Genomic DNA, 5,478 nt, shown 5'->3' on the forward strand with positions numbered 1-5,478 from the left:
GGAGTAGCCCAGGTGTGCTTGAAGTCCAGTCAATTAAAGAGACTTGCTCAGATTTCGTCCCTTCCAGTAAGTGAGTCTTTCTATTGTAAAGGACCAAGGGTTCGTATATTGTATATTGTTCAAGAGTTTTAACGGCCGTGTTCTAGCTTCGCCATAAGCGGTTCCTATTGTAAAGCACCTCAGGTTTGTATAGTTAGGAAAAATACAGTTTAATCTTAAAAATTGTGATGTTTGAAGGGTGTCCAGGATCCATGTTGTTTTAGCAAGAGCTAGTCTCTTCTGATTACAGCTCCTGATGACAACTACAGTCTGGTGCAAGCTCATTCTATGGGAGCCTAAAGTACACAGCAGAGATCTGGGGAATTCCATTTTAACACCTTGAAAAACATCTAGATGTATGTCTTCAGACGATCCTATAGCCAAAGCCAACATGGCCCTTTATCCTTAAAGGCTGCTACCAAGAAGTTTCCTCATGCCTGAAAAACAACAGAAACCTAACCACGTTGTTTATAGACTTTTTGGTTCTGGAAAAGAGCCACTTAGTGTGGGACCATGACTCACTCTTCTTAACCACAGGTTAACCCATGTCTAACTTGCACTAAATGATACTCCTTCATAAAAAGCTCTGGTTCACACACACACACACACACACACACACACACATATATATATATATATAAATGAAAATTTGTCACATTTGAGGAAATGTAACAGCACATACCTTCCAAGACTGTCATCAGTGGTGCTGGTCTGAATAGCGACTCATGCATTGTATTTAGTGTAACACAAAGTGAAATGAATGTGAAAACTTTCATCTCTCTTGAAATTACTACTCAATTTACCCTGTTATCTGAAGATATCATGGTGTTATGTATAACTGGATCACATATAATTAAGCATTTTCTGGGTTCAACCTGTGTTTGCCGGTGAAAAGGATCCTGCTGCTCACTTTTCTAGTATAAATAGGTTCTAAATATACCAGAGAAAAAAGTTAGCATGGTATGCTGAGGTTACTACCCTCACGCGAGCACTTTAAGGGTGTTGGGTATAAAGTACAAGGGGAGTGAAAGCCACTATTCAACAGGGTCTTCTGCCAGTTAGAGATTTCCTTTCCAAAATCCCTCTCATGGGATGGGCCGTTGCAACGGCCACACCTTCCCTCTCGCTACCGCTAATACTACCCGACCCGAGCGCCATCTGCAATCCTGTTTTAGAACTCGGGAACTAGTGACACGCTTTTTCTTGCTTCAATTTATTTGGTGAGTTTGTGATTAATTCGGGATGGCCGCTGTAAATGTTACTCCTGCATCGAAGCTGAGTACCCCAATTTACGTTTTTCGTAATTTATAAGGTTGCGGGACTTCCAAAATTAGCTGTCGGCCCCGTAAAAAGCATTGCGGGGAAGGCGGCGTACCCATGCCATTTTATAATCATGAGCAAGAACGCGTGTGAATTAGGTACGCATTTTTAGTCAAATTAAAAATGAATCAAAAGCATAATTTTGCATTAAATGTATCTAATTCATGAGTTTACTTGTTACTATTAAGATTATTTTGTCGTAGAAGTACCAATCACGCTCATGACATACCCTGGGGTAAATCTGGGGGCTAGGCAGGGGTGCGTAAAGTAATTTGCTCCACCCGCCCCCCCAGCTCAAGAGCACGTTCGAGCTCATCTCGACATAATATTAGAACATCATGTTTCGATATGCTATCAACAGCCTGTTGTATAGTGGGAGAGAGAGAGAGAGTTTTAAAAACTCTTTCTCTCTTCCCAACGTAAATTAACATGAATTATTCTTTCAAAATAAATATATTTAAATATTCTCAGTTAATTCACTGAAGAGGTGGAAGAGTTGCCACCCATCAGTTTAACCAGTAAACTAATAAGGTAGGCTAACTGCCCTTAACCATTACCCTTATGCCTCTTCCCTTGATAGAGTTAAGGCTCTTCAAGGGGGGATATCAATGATAAGAGAGCCCCTCTCTCTTTTCACATTATGAGATCTATCCTCCTGGCCAGTCTGAATCGAATAAATTCAAGTTTAGTAGGCTTAGTTGAAGATACTGTCCACATAACGATATCCTAGAGGAGATTTAGCCTAACTTTCCGAGTCGTTAGCGATATCTGTTAGTCAGCTAAATCCATATCGGGTGATTTCCCAAAGTATATATAGAACCCTGGCAACTCTTCCATAGTGCCTCGTTGTCAAAATGTATATATATACATATATATATATATATATATATATATATATATATATATATATATATATATATATATATATATATATATATATATATATGTATATATATATTCATTATGGTCATTGTGCAATCTGTATCACTGTGTCGTAAAAGGTCTAGTGAACATTCGTCTTGGCTTAGCCTCCTCCGGTTTAACGTTAGTAGTAGGCTACACCTCTCGATCGAGGGCCACATCATCCGGTTGCTGTACCAACCACGACGGGCCATAGGCCCAGTCACACTACCACCCACACAGTGGTAGCCTACACAAACCGTCGATAGGTGGCCACCTCTGATCAGGTAGTGACCAGGCGATCACAACCGACCACCCTCCCACACCCTTCCCCCCACCCCCCCCACCCACTACTAGGTTCGGCTTAGCCAAACCGTTATAACTCGCTGGTACTAGTACTCTTAGTGAGGAACATTCGGGTTCCGGGCCTTGGGGGGGGAGTTTGTCATATAAGTGGGAAAGGGAATGGGGGGATGGAACAAGTGTGGGAGGAGGGGGAGAATTGGGTACTAAGTGAGTTCCCAGCTTATAGTCCCCCGGCTGGTCTGCCGGATGACGGACATAGCTTCGGGGCGTACATATGTAGCTCAGACCCGCTTCATTGTCTCTTTCTCCACCCCCCGCCCGCCCCCCCCCCCCCCCATCCGTGGAAAGAGGGTGGGAGTCTTGCTCCCACCATCTTACCCTCAGTAGAGGTAGGCAGTGTCAGATATGGAATAAATTTTCCCCTGATTTGCCACCTCTGCTCGTGCCACAGGCAGTGGCAAGGGCAAGGAGAAACGAGACCGCAAGTGAGCTAAGTTTTGAGGGACCGCACAGTGAACAGCTCTGGACCCTTGTGGTGCCGACGGACAATGACTCACCCCCACATCCGCCACCGGAGTGTTGAATTAAACTGCCATAGCTTAGTTCTCAATCCTTGGAGATCACGTAGACTTCTACGTTAATATGTAGCCTTCTGGTCCGGCCAGCCATACAGAGTTGAGGCCCGTCCTCCTCCCAGGTCTGGCAGGTATCAGATCTCAAATACTAGGCTTACATCGAACCCTGGAGTGGGATCAAGAGCAGGCAGTTAAATTTAAAGACATGAATTGAAGCTATTCAGTGAATTGAATATATATATATTAGTTATTGAATTGAATATGTTAATGAGTAAAAAACTTGAACATTGTCTGGTTTAAGTTGCATGCCCTCGCCGGAGGAACTCCGGCCCTCCTTGAGGCTGAGACTCATTAACAATTACTATTATAGAAGGTGCGCTCCCAGTCACCAGGGTGCTCCGCCTCCCTAGGAGAGACCGTTGGGCACGAGATGTGTCGTTCGCACGCCAACTGCTCGGTGCCCTTCGTAGCCAAGGAGGGGCAGCCTCCTTACATGGTTTGGCACCCGGAGGCGTGCACCATCTGTTATGAGATGGTGATGCTCCTCTTGAATGAGCAGACGGCCGAAGAAGCCCGCCAGAACGTGAGGACGGACCTGAGGCGCTGAGTTTCCGGGTACGGAAGGAACGCGCCATCAGGTCACACTTACATCTTAGATGCCAGCCTGGGAGCCCCTTTTGTTCAAGGGGTCCCCCTCGGTATCAGTACAACCTCATCTGGCGGTCTCCATCATCAACGCCATCCGGGCGGAGACGGCACCTCTGCCGGATGACCAAGAGGATTTGATGGCAGACGTGGCGACCATCAACATCCATGTGGAGCCTATTGCCATGGAGGAGGTAGGTGGAGAGGTAAGTGAGGCAGGTAGTCTCCTGAGTCCGACTCCTTCTTCTTCCTCTTCTTTCCGGGGCTTCTCCAAGCAGGCCCCTACTTGGGACAGCTCACGTTCGGTTCGTCCCAAAGAAAAATCAGTTAGACCAAAATCCCTGCCCAAGGGATCAAAGCCGACTCCGTCAGCGGCGACTGAGTCATCTCCAGCCCCACGGCCGTCGACATCATATGACAAGTCGCCTGCTGCCAAGGGCTCTCTCCCCTCGAAGGGATCGAGATCAAAGTCCGTCAAAATCAAGGCGACGGAGTCCGGCGTAGACTACGAATTGCTCGCTAACCTTCTCTTGTCGAAGGTTAGGGACGCAGTAGAAGAGAGGTTTGAGTCGTTGCGATGCGCCTCCGGATCTGAAATCTCTGGCCAGTCAGTTTCTGACATAGTGGCAGAGAAGATCAAACCGCTCCAGGATATGATGACCAGATTTCTCCACCCCGGATCTCCGGCACTGGCAATGGCGGTGCCGGATGCCTCCAAGCTTCCCCCCTTCAATAAGAACAATCCATGGAGGCTTGCTATGCATGCCCCATACATAGATGGGAGATTAACCATTGAAGGGTGTGGGACCCGGCCTCTGGAGGACTTTGAGCTTTCCCGAAAGGCCTCCAGTTCCCCATCCCCGGGTTTGTCAGACTAGCAGAGCACGCGCTAGTAAGAGTTGACAAGGTCCCGAAAGAAACAGTGATCTTCCCGAGGGAACAAGTTCAAGCTGCCTGGGCACGCACCATGGCCGAGTAGGAGTGCGTTAACACCAGGTTGACGCCTCACAAGGGCACGTACCATGTTTGTGACCCCGGAGCGAGTTCCGTCGCCCTGCACCAACAAGGTGGCAGAGCTAACTTTGCAAGCCTTAGCCGAGGATAAACCTATCCCAGCTTTGAAGGAAACAGAGGCTACCTCCCTTCTCCTCCCTGCGAGTAGGGAGTTTTGGAATGAAACCCCTGCCACGTTTACGGCAGGTAAACTGGACGTGGACTATGTCTCCAACTTATTCTCCGAGAAGCCTGCCCAAACTCCCGGGAGAAACCTGATTAAGTCCGAATTCGAGGCAGGTCGAGACTGGCGAAGGTCCTATCAACTCAAGTCACTTCGATGGAGTTGGTAGCCACCACGTACAGGGACGAGCAAGTAGTCCAGGTCCTGACGAAAAGTCTATTACAGACTTTTCAGTCAGACCTATATGACTTTGGAATAGCAAGGCGAACTTGCAGGAAATACGTCCCAGCGGAGGCTTCTATCAGGCATGAGCCGAACAGATTGATAAAATCGTCAATCTGGGGAGAGAACTTGTTCCCTCAGACAGAGGTGGATAATGTCTTGCGGGAACGGGAAACCGCCAGGGCCAACCAGAGCCTCTGGGTTAGGTGGGGACTTCCTTCTAAACGGAAGTTTAAAGCACCCGGCCAGCAAGCTAGAGCAAGAAAGAGGCCGAGGAGGTACAATCCCTATAAT

The sequence above is a fragment of the Macrobrachium nipponense genome, chromosome 47 (genome assembly GCF_015104395.2).
Source record: "Macrobrachium nipponense isolate FS-2020 chromosome 47, ASM1510439v2, whole genome shotgun sequence".
Classification (NCBI taxonomy): domain Eukaryota; kingdom Metazoa; phylum Arthropoda; class Malacostraca; order Decapoda; family Palaemonidae; genus Macrobrachium; species Macrobrachium nipponense.